This window comes from Stegodyphus dumicola, chromosome X2 (assembly GCF_044657685.1).
Source record: "Stegodyphus dumicola isolate Sdum_Otavi_A_Nest chromosome X2, ASM4465768v1".
In the NCBI taxonomy this organism is placed as follows: Eukaryota; Metazoa; Arthropoda; class Arachnida; order Araneae; family Eresidae; genus Stegodyphus; species Stegodyphus dumicola.
This window is the reverse complement of record NC_140781.1, coordinates 82538667-82550862: the sequence shown is the minus strand read 5'-3', so window position 1 is coordinate 82550862 and position 12196 is coordinate 82538667. Positions and strand designations below refer to the sequence as shown.

Below are 12196 nucleotides of genomic sequence, written 5' to 3'. Positions count from 1 at the left end.
CACCGCATAATGCCAACATAACCTCCAGGTGCTTTCTCGGGATTTCTAAAGCTGAAAAGCTAGAGGCATGGAAAGAAGTCCTCATCGGATAAAGAAATGAAAAACCACCACTACTGCAGCACTAAAAGAGATGTTTCAAAACAGGTTACATCCTAATTTTGAATTCTTAATACAAAGCAGAAAACTTCATAAGACAGAAAATGAACTTTGAAAAATAATATATCATCATATGTCAATAATGACAGCATTTGAAAAGAAACCATAAGTAGTTCTCGAACTACTGAGAGAAAAAATAAGTTTACTACATCTGTTCTAGGAAATCCCGATGCATTCAAATAATGGGAAGATATGGAAAAAGGTATTTTTAATCTTCTATACTTTATACATATTTTAACCAGATAATGCACTGAAAAAGAAATAATTCATTGACATAATCCGATGCTGTAATGTAAAAAAGTAAAAAAAAAAAAAAAAAAAAAATGCATTCTTGCTGTCGTCTTAGGTAAATTATCTTAACAGATAGGGAATGCTCTCAAAGTGATTACTTCGTGCAGATGCCTAGCATTTCTGAGAAAACAAACATAACCCAGGATTAATGACCAAATTACAATTTCATACAACAATCATTCCCTAACCTGACCAACAAAATCAAACAACAGTTTTACGCATATGTGTTAATTAATACGTTGACCTTCATTTGTTTTCCAGAATACATGTGTGGCATTATATTATGTTAATTAACCGGTTATTATGGTTTAAACTTTACTGTCTCTTCTTTCTGTTTCCACAGGAGAATGCAAATTAGCTTGCGTGTATTTAAACTGAGGTTTTAAGATTGTAAAAACAGAGCTTGTTCTGCCTCCCGAGGTCCCGTTAAGTTGCTGTTAACTCAGATAAGAATTGTAGACTTCCGTCTTCCATTATAATTGCCGGTATTTGAATATTTATGCTGGTTGGATTGCAAGAAAACTTTGTGTTAAATTGAACTGTTTAGCCCTTGACTGCTAGCTTATTTTAAATTTGAACTTACTGTTATTCTATAAGCTCGCCATAAGTGTTGGCTGAGTTGCAAGCACCAAGTACGCCTTGTACATCTGCTTTGTTAGCATTGATTATTTTCTAAGCTTTATTCTGCACTTTCAACCCCGAATACATTAAATCAACGATTCGAAAATGTGGGTGGTACCCCTCCGATCAATGGGCATTGTATGCTACTTTAGGCCCATAAGAGGCTGAATGAAACTCCAAGTGATACTGGGAGGCGCTAATAATTGGTACACAGTTTAAAAGTGTTTATATGGCAGAATTCAAACCATCCCTCTGCTTAATTTTCCGTGAGCATATTATTTGCAACTGATACCTGTAAACGCAACATGATCCGTTTGTTGCCTTGGTCTAGCGTTTTGTTTTGTTAGAACATGCCTCCCTCCCCCCCGCCCCCGGGAAACAATGAGAATGCATCACAGCCTGTGCTAGGCTTTTTGCTGCCTGGTGCAAGCTCTGCAAATTCTAAATTCTGGCATCCAGGTTCTTCCAAAATTGTAAAAGGTTTGCCGCCTGTAAATTCTACCGTCTGGTGCAACTTTACAGGTAGCACAGCTTTTGGCGCCAGCCCTGGCCTGCTTTTATTAGTAAACCGTCTAGAGTGGCAAACTGTGGCCTGAAATCTTCTCATGATAACCAATTCCAAAGAAGATAAACATCGACTGGAAATGATAATGGCTGTCTTTGAGAGAATTCTGTATATATACCAAATTCTTATCTGTGCACACAAGATGGATACGGCTTTCAGCTGAGTGTATGACATGTTTAACTGGGGTTTTGGAGCTCTTCCTCTGTGTAGTCTACTCAGAGCCGTCTCTTCACCCACATAGAGGATGATCATTGAGTAAATTCAAGAACTAATTGTGACTTTGGAAGTGCAGAATGAACATCAACACTTTCTAGTTAGGTACAGGGCTTTCATGAACTGGCCACCTCCTTGATCCTGCCTTCACAAAATATTTCCGAGTCATTTGGTGGGCAATGCCGACACCAAATTTTGTTGAGTTATAAAATGATATTGTTTCTGGAAGCATTTTTAGGCGATTATTGTCGATATCAACAGTGGGATGAAGGAAGCTCAATAATAAGACATTTTTGCTGGTTTTTCCCTGATAAACTTAAGCTGATCAAAGTTATATCATTATGCTCCAGTAACAATGTATCGTACAATGACATTTTTACTTTTTTCACAAATTCAGGCACTTCTTTCCGATTTTGTTTCATCGTTCTAGTTAAACTAGTTACCTTCATTTTTAACATCTGAGACAGATTTAGTGTAGTGAAAAAATTTACTGTAATGATATTTCTTCCTTTATCAAACGCAAAACGAAGTATTCAGACAAAGGTAGATTTTAAGCACGTTCCTCATCTTTATCCAAATATGGAAAACTATTGAGCCCGTATTTACTTTTAACATCAGCGGCAAGCCAGAACTGGATACCAAATTTATTTGGTTTACTTGGCATATATTGCGTGAAATAACATCAGGCTTTAGACGAAAACAGCTGTTCATTAATATATATATATACATGCTCCTGATTTATAGCAAGTTATCGAATTTTCAATAAATTTCTTCCAAACTTCAGAACTGAAACAGAATTTATCTGTTTGAAGGTGTTCAGACCATGTAATGTTTTTGTCGAATTGCAGAAATTTCAAAAGTTCTCTGAGTCTATCTTTCGCCATAGTATCGCGGAAAAAAGGTAAAACCCAAACATCAGAACACAGATTATCAAGCTATATATTATTTGCATTGTATATACCTCGAGCATACACAATTGATATAAAAGCATCTAGTTCGTCAAACCTGTTGACCATTCATTTTTTCCCAGTTGCCAGTGAGCTTCTTCCTCTGCACAATTTTTGATATGACGAAGCATAGCCTCATCTATAAGTAGCCTCCATGAACTAATTGCATAGCCATTTTCAATATTTCGCTTTCCATAACTGGTTGGGCCACTCTTTTCTTTGAAAACATCACGTTCAGCAATTCTTCTATGCATACAACTTCCAGAAATGATGATTTCCCAACACGTTCCATTATTTGTCACAAAAGTTCCAGAGTTCACTTCATCTGAATTTGAATCTGATAACTTTTTACGTTTATTTACACATTGTTTTTTCTTCCTAAAAGTGTTTTTTCTGCTAGTACATTAAACAGGAAAATTAGATACGGTATCTTCATCCGAGGAAATATTTTTTTTTTTATCTGAAGGCATATATTCATCATTGCTGATTTTTACATCATTATCGTTTTCGGATTCATTTTCCCATAATTGCCGCATATATTCGTAGGCCTCACTAACTGTTAATTTACGCATATTTCTTCCAGCCATTTTCACCTAAGATCAATTTTATCTCTGCGTGTAAACAAGGTGGCAAAAATCGAACGGACTGGTACACTCAAACTATCGGCAAGGCAATGCGAAAAACCAGTTGTGTAGTCATAAAGAACCAGATGTGCCCCATTAGACTACCGCATTGGCTACAGTAGTATTGCATGCCATTCCATTCAATAGTCCAAAACAAAACACATCAGAGGGAAAACAATCCTTGAATACGCTTATTTCTAGACATTGCTAAGGCTTTTGACAGAGTTTTGCTGGATGCTCTCACCTACCAATTACCCGCCCTGGGCTTCCCAGGCTACGTCATCAACATTATTAATTCCTATATAACCGGTAGATACTTCGACGTTCAAATTTCTGGCACAAACTCCATGCTATCCAGGCTGGTGTTCCATAAGGGTCCTTACTTCGACCCACGCTTTTTATTATTTACGTGAATGACATACCAACCACACACGAGACAACATTAGCTATGTATTCAGACGACGCTGCGATGCTAGCACAGAGTTCATGCATAGATCCAGTCATTCAACGATTACAAAACTGCATCCATACATTAGAGAATTGGCTTATAAAATGGAAAATTCAAGTCAACGTGGATAAAACACTGGCCATTATGTTCATGAGAAAAGCAAATTCAAGAAAAATCTCATTTTTAAAGGCACCCCAATTCCCTGGCCCAAGCACGCCAGTTATCTTGCGGTAATCGTCAACAAAACTCTTACATGGACCCCACACATTACTACCGCATGGATAAGTATTTAACGTATCATATTTTCACAGATTGTTATTGGTATAAGAATAGGAAAAGTCAAGAAATTTGTTTTCAATTCCTTTAGTAACTTTTTAAGAAAATCGGAAACAAAATAGCTTTTGGGTCAAAAATGATCCAATCTGCGGTTCTAGTGTTAAATACATGTCTTTTCAAAAACATTTTTGACTTTTCAAAAAGAGACCTATGTCAGATCACTTTTGGAATTGATAGAGTTTTTTTCAATCTCTGCACCCAACCAAGGCTCCTTTTCAGCTTAATTTTAAATAAGAGGTAATTCTTTGAATGATAAGTTGTTCAAGAAATCTGTATTGAAACTGATGAAGATATCACTTGCTTCATTCTTCATAAAAAAGTGAGTTGGTTCTTGCAGAAAATCTGCTTTACTCGTTTTCCCACATTTTACAATTAAGTTTTAGACTTTTTGGAAGAAAATGATTTTGCTTTAACAGCAGACTTGATAAAACCGAAAACATATGTAGTTTATTGGATAGATTTGTTTATTAAGTTTTATAAATCAAGTTATCAGCTCCAAGGTGTTGACCTGAATCTAATAAAAACGAAAAATTTAATTTCTGTGTTTCTGGAAAAGTTTTATAGCAAACTTGAGATAGGATAATTTATAAATTTAAGAAATGTAGAAAAAAAATTACAAAGATGAATATCTAATATTGCCACTATTTGGAAGCTTTGGAATTGGACGTTAAGAAATAATAACTTCCAGATATTTTCAGAATGAATTTACCCCAGACTATAGAATCCATTTTCCTACGGAATTTTCAAGCCATCTCGAAACTTAAGAGCATATGACTAGCTGAAATTTAAATTTACATTCAGATACCAAAACCTTAGGCTACAGAAGCAGTTCCTGGACTTTATTTTAGTTAACGGAATATTCTGTTTCAAAGTAAAGAAATTCATCTGAGCCTGGGTAAATGGCAGAAGTAACTATGACTCTATTAAATGAATATTGTATAGAAATTTCCCAAAGTATTTTTGCCTTATTTACTGCAAAGCGGTTTAATGCAGTAACAATTCTGAAAACCAAAAATGAAACTGGCTGCGGATAACTAATTAATCGCAGAGAAATGAAAATGTTGTTAACTAAAAGAGAGCCGAGTATTCAGAAATCAGGACAAACTCATTCCACCCTATCCTTCTCCTTACAGTTATTTTGTTGCAGGTTTAGAATCCCAACTGTTTTATTCTAAATATTACTGTGCATTTACTGCTAAATTCATAAACACTCGGATAACTCAGCCTCAGCATTATTGTTTTATTACATATCTTATAACAAAAAGCGACGTTGATTCATAGACGGTATTGGGTATTAATTTTCTTCCATAAATGATTGATTTATTTCATGAAATGAAAACTGTTTCCAAAAATGAACTACTCAATTTCACTTCTTTTTCTGACATTTCATCGAATGAATCTACAAATAAGATTTTCTACAGTTGCTAAAACAAAACTTATAAGTTTTCTTCGCTTCACACAAGAAATATCTCCTGCGTTTTGAAACACTATTTACCTCTTGTCTGTGAAAAAGAATTCAGACTAAAAAGAACTTTAAATCTTTATTTTGGGCTACATATATTTGTATACTATTCGTAATTTTGCTTAAATCTTTCCCTTCACTATTTTATAACATAATGCAAAAGGACTATTCAACAGCCAAATCCATCTGTGATTCAGTTAGTCGTCTGATCTAAGAGAACGATGCCTACGGTGAACAGCACAGACAGCTCGATATTGAGCGCGCTAGGAAGTAGCAAAGGTGCACACAATTACAGGACACGTCTTACGCGGGATTCACGCACCAGCGGCCGAGTGGTAGGTTCGCTGAACACTGGTACTTCAGTCCGAGGTTCGAATACCGCGAACAGCTGGTTGCATGGGAGCTTTCGTGGGTTTTCCCAATTCGTAACGCTTATACGAGTCAGTTACCCTTAATACGTCCTCAACAAAGGCCTCCCCTACACTTAGGCAAACAGCGCTCGAGCACGGGATTCGTAGCCACAGTCTCCCCCCCCCCGCAATAATCAGCTTACGTCAGGAACGGTGCTAGGCTTTTCTAATTCCTTCATCCCTCTTTCACTAAATTCTAAAAGTTTTGTCGCCCCTAAATTTTGCAGCCCATTTCGACTTCCCCGCCCCTGCCCTGCGTTTGCCACTAAATCGTCTAGGATGGCAAACCGTGGATAGAATCTTCTCTATGATAATCACTTCCAGAGAAATCAAATATCGATTTTGGTATAAAATACAACAATAGTTTGATCATATATTGCTTTTAATATAATTATTAACTTCACACATAAATTCTCCTAGCTTTCGCATCCACCAGTGGCCGAGTGGTAAAGTCGCTAAACACTGGTATTTCGAATCGAGGTTCAAATCCCGCGAACGGAGCAGTTGCGTGGGCGTTTTCGTGGTTTTCCCCATGTGTAACGTATCTACGAGCCAATTTTCTTTAGAATGTTCTCCACAAAGGCATCCCTTCCCCTTTGCAGATGGCCCTCGAGGCTTTGTCGTAATCACATAAACCCAAGCCATCCACTCAGTTTTGTGTTCATCAAATTGAGCTCCAATACTGTATTAAAAACAACAGGATTCAAACAAAGCGCATATACACTCGACTTCTGTTTGGCTGCGTATTTAACGGAAGGAAAAATAAGATTTTGCAAAAGCAATCTCGTGAAGCCATATTATAGAACGACTGCAATGCTGTGGAAGCATTAGGTTAATTTCATCAGAGAAATCTTTATTCAAAATACGCACAATTTCTTTGGAGAGTTTGAATGCACGGACTGCGAAATTAAGACGAAAAATATCAGGTAAAAAATTTTTCATTTCTTTCCATATATAGTGATATTCAGAGACTTAAAAACAACTTTCTTTAAAAAAAATATCTTCTCTTATAACCTCTGGTACACATATTCACTTTCCCCTTCGTTGATTAACATCATTCTTCTCTTCCTGATCGCATATGAGACGACACCAGCTATTTCACATAATTTTAATCATCTGTTGTTTTCCTTATATCGCCATCGCACACTTAGAAACCTGAAACTCTGTTTTGTTTGCTTTACATACGCTGTTCCAATGTCTCACACTGCTTCTCGTGATGTAGAATTTTGAGTTCTCTTAAAATTCAAGTCTTTGAATTGAATTTTTTCATATATACAGGGTGTCTCAAAATGTCATTGCCTAACTTAACACGCTGGTATGTCATACCATCGTAATGTTCTAATCTAGAATTTACTGCTAAGCGTGTGGAACCTTGAGAAATGATAAGCGATTAATCGCTTTAGCTCAAAGAACAGAAACTCAAGAAGGATTAATTACCCTTTATTGCTCAAAATAAAGTTCACAGATGACCCTTTCTCAGGACGTACATAAAAGCCTCCACTTGGGCTTGAACTCAAGAATACCAAGAAATAAAACTTAACTAATGCTTTGTAGTATCGTGTGGACCCAACTTGTCAGCAACTGTGGTAGTGACTGCTACTAAGCGTAAATTTACACAGACACGTAAGAAGGGTTTAAAGCCCTTTTTATTCAACTATTAAAATAACAGCTGCGTTCACTTGACGCTCACAAACTACGCTGACCCGGCGGTTTAACTGAAACAGAACGTAAAACTGAACAATAATGACTGGATGAATAAAATAGCGTGATCACTATCCACGAGGCTCTGAGATCTTAAACTAACCTAATCGCGTTCTAAAATACCGCTGAGATTCAGCGAGCTTACTAATTAAGCAGTTGAAGATTCAGCAAAAACTGCCGAGATAGGCACACAGGCCGAAACGCGCGGTTCTTAAATTTCTACCTAGCAACCTTCACGTGTGCGATTCAAGAAACACACCTACTATCTGGTTTTCCTTCTATTTAAACCCGGCGGAAGTCGCATCAAGAAAAGTTACTAGAGTGAGTGCGTGGGGTATCACATAACCCAATATTTAAAATATGATAAAAATAGTATTATTTAGTTTTAAAACAGTTTTTTTTCCCGCGGGTATTATAAATACGTGAATAATAATTGGGTTTCAAAAAATTAATTTCCGAAACAATCTTAAGAGTTAAAATTAAGATAAATAAAAATAATAAAAAAATAAACATAATGCCTCTAAGTTTCATTGCATTTCTAATACACCATGCTTATTTTATTTCTTCACACTTTGAACGAAATACATTCATGTGTTCTTGGCACAGAATGTTTTCACATTTTAAACATTGCAGTCACGTTCCTCTGTCCTTGGCGCGAGGGCAAAAAATTTATCACATCTTTCATACTTAGTTGTGTGGTGATGGCGATAAGTGTGGCAATCCTAGAGGAGAAGTTTCTTACGAGTAGCGAGCAGAGCGAAACAGGCCGGCTGTCGGGGAGCGTGCGCGAAGTTCCGAAATAAAGCTTAATTTTTATTGTGCACTATGTCTTGTTAATATTTATATTCAGTAAGAACATAATCTGTGATATGGAATGCGAGGATTGGCGGTAACAATATGATAGGAATCACCATAATGGTAACCCGGGCTGTGTTAAATCAGGCCGTATGAACAGTTCTCAAGCATTTTCGGTTTTGACTACAAGCCATCACTCAAGATCTCCAAACCAGAAGTAATGGATTACATCGGTTTTCATCCTCCGGATCACAGATGAGTAGTAATTATAGATCATTTTATAATTCTGTTTTCTACTTATCATTTAATTTCATTTTCTTTAGTTACATTTTTGCTTTTATTTTGGCTTAAAAACCTTGCACAATGTCTGAAGTTCATGCCGTCCAAATTCCGGTTTATAACCGATCAGACCCATCTTTATGGTTTATTATGTGTGAAAGTACCTTTGCTCTTGCCACCCCCAAACCTATCACAGAATCCATTACTAAATATAATTATGTAGTTTCTCATCTTCCTCCAGATATTGCATCACTAGTGAGGGATTTACTTATGAAACCAGACCCTATTGATCCATATACAAAGCTCAAAACAGAGTTAATAAATCGTTCAGAAGAATCTTCTCAGCAAGAAATTCGCCAATTAGGGTTTTCATCCGCAGAGAACCCGTTGGCGCTTCGGGAAAGAACCCGTTGGCGCCGTTGCATTTTTACTCGCCAAGCTCGCGGTTCATCGAAGATGATCCGAGCCGTAAACAGATTATTTACCGTAAACGTGATATTTTGTTAACGTGATTTTTAGTGCATGTAAATTCAAGTTAGCAAACAAAACAATATATTAAGCATGTGGTAGTAAAAATTCACAGATAATATGCATGTAGACGTAAAACTAACCGGTTAAACGTGATATATTCATTTAAAAATATAAATTAGTATTAATGTACTGAAATTAACCGGTTAAACGCGATAAACGAAAAAAAAATTGTCTTAAATTCCAGTTAACACAGAAAACAATATATTCCTTACACCAGCAGTGGTTTGCTAATTTTGATAACCATGGTGATGCATCAAACTATTCTGTCATCTTAGATAATCAATAATATTTTTGATTTCAATTTAATCATCTATTTATGTCACACCTGCCATCCTCTGAAAGGTTATTGTTAAAAAAGCATTAACATTATCTCGTTAAAATTTTACGCCATCAAAATTGATTTATTCTCATAATTTTAGATGACAATAACTAATAATAAAAATAAAAGCATTATTTATTTATTTAAAATGCACATGCACATTTTTGCGGCCTACGGAAACAAATTATTTTAGAGGTTGGAAACCTCATGATTCTGCTCGTGGTTCTTAAGAGCTGTTAATAATTAAGAACACAACGTGAACAGCCTTGTTACAAATTAGCATTCACCCCTCCCGCCGTATTTTCTTCCTTCATCCCCGAGGAGAACCGGCATCTATCTACGAAAATATTTCTATCTATTCATTGTTAAAAAAATTCAGAAAAAATAATAATAAATAAGAGAAGAATAATATAAATCTGCAAATGCGAACAACAACAGTGATAATTCAACAAAATGAACGCAAGAGGAATGGTTGCAAACTTCGAACAAGCGAATAGGATAAATCTGCTGGGTTACCAGTCTTGATATATTATCGCCAAAGTTGGCAATGTTTACATTTACCGGGTTCTCTGCGGAAGTGCTTCCGCCAATTATTATCTGGAGAGGAATTAGGTTCTCGAAAACCTTCCGATTTGCTTAGAAATATGAAACGTCGAGCAGAATCTTTAAATGTTCCTGATAACGTAATGTTAGAATTATTCCTTCAACGTTTGCCTTCCGACTGTTCAGTCTATTTTGGCAGCGGTTTCCAATTTAACTGTAGATAAAGCTGCAGAAATTGCCGACAGAATTTTAGAAGTAAATCCAACCCCAGGGACTTGTGCCGTTTCTCGCACAGTCGATCAGTCTTTTGAGGATAAATTATTTAAACAAATAGAAAAATTAAACAAACGTATTGATCGCATTTCTCTTTCTCGTAGTCGCTCGCCAAATCGCGGAGATCGCAATAAGGAAAGAAGCAATTCCAAAAGGAGAGATTATTCTGTTTGCTGATATCATAGACGCTTTGGGAAAAATGTAGAGAAGACAAATGTACAAAACCTTGTTCATGGCGGGGAAACGAAACCAGCAAAGAATAGAGGCGACTTATTCTTTGCCTCAAGTTTCACGTCGCCTGCTCGTTCGTGAGCGTAGAACAAACCTTTCATTCTTAGTCGATACCGGCTCTGACGTGTCCTTACTTCCAGCAAATAATTCTCAAAAACGGAATTCTAATCAACAAACACTTTTCGCTGCTAATTCTTCCACTATTCATGTTTATGGTCAAAAAACACTTTCTTTGGATTTCAAATTAAGACGACAGTTTACATGGACTTTCCTTATAGCAAATGTTAGTACACCCATTCTTGGAGCAGATTTTCTCCATTTCTTTGAATTGGTGCCTGATCACAGAAACAAATGTCTCAAAGATTTAAAAACGCAATTTAAAACCGTCGGCTGCGTGAAAAACGCAAGCATTTATTTAGTAAAAACTGTGTTTAGTGATACACCATATCACAAAATTTTAAAAGAACTTCCTTCAATTACTAGATTACCAGATCCTAAACAACCTGTTAAACACAACACCGTTCATTATATCATAACTAAGGGTCCACCTGTGGTTGCAAAACCTCGTCGGTTAGCTCCAGATCGCTTAAAAATAGCAAAACAAGAATTTCAAACTATGATGCAATTGGGGCTTTTGAGACCTTCCAGCAGCAATTATGCATCCCCACTTCACATGGCTCCAAAAAAGGGTAGTCTGGAATGGAGACTTGTAGGAGATTATTGAGCATTGAACGCTCAAACAATAAAAGACAAATACCCTATTCCATGCTTAGCCGATTTTACTGCTGCATTGCACGGTACTAAAATGTTTAGTCATGTTGACCTGATTAAGGCATACCATCAAATACCAATTAACCCAGCCGACATCCACAAAACCGCCATATGCACACCATTCGGTTTATTCGAAAGTACCCGTATGCAATTCGGCTTATGCAATGCATCCGCGACTTTTCAACGTTTTATAGATGGAAGTCACGCGGGATTTAGAAGGTGTTTATGCTTTCGTCGATGACTTGCTCATAGCCTCTAAAGATTCTGAGGAACATTGCAGGCATTTGAAAGCTTTATTTTCCAAACTTCAGGAATATGGACTTTGCATAAATGTTTCAAAATGTACCTTTGGTCAAACGTCTATTGATTTCTTAGGTTTTCACCTTAGTGAAAACGGAATTGAACCTCTTCCTGACAAAGTCAAATGTATTTTAGATTTTCCTCAACCTACGACTCTCACTCAGCTTCGCTGATTTTTAGGCATGTTTAACATTTACAGATGTTTCATACCTAAAGCAGCACATATTCTTTCTCCTTTAATAAAATTGTTAGAAGGCTACATTAATAAAAAGAAATTTCGTTCTCGTGTTCAGGATTCATCCCCACAATTAAATTGGAACGAAAATGCTGAACAAGCCTTTATTGCTGCTAAAAATGCCATTGCTCGGGCTACCCTTTTGA

The 12196-nt window shown here is 36.5% G+C and overlaps 1 protein-coding gene across 15 annotated transcripts in view; it reads right to left on the bottom strand.

Annotated features, from left to right (window-relative positions):
* The window catches only part of LOC146992788 (uncharacterized), a 218762-nt gene that overhangs the window by 83450 nt on the left and 123116 nt on the right, over positions 1-12196 (bottom strand). For 10 of the 15 annotated variants that reach the window (XR_015039010.1, XR_015039012.1, XR_015039016.1 and 7 more), the window contains one exon: positions 4-121. The exons of the other annotated variants lie outside the window; for them this stretch is intronic. The gene's annotated coding sequence lies outside the window, so the exon portion shown is untranslated. The remainder of the gene's footprint in view (positions 1-3; positions 122-12196) is intronic. 15 annotated transcript variants of the gene reach the window in all.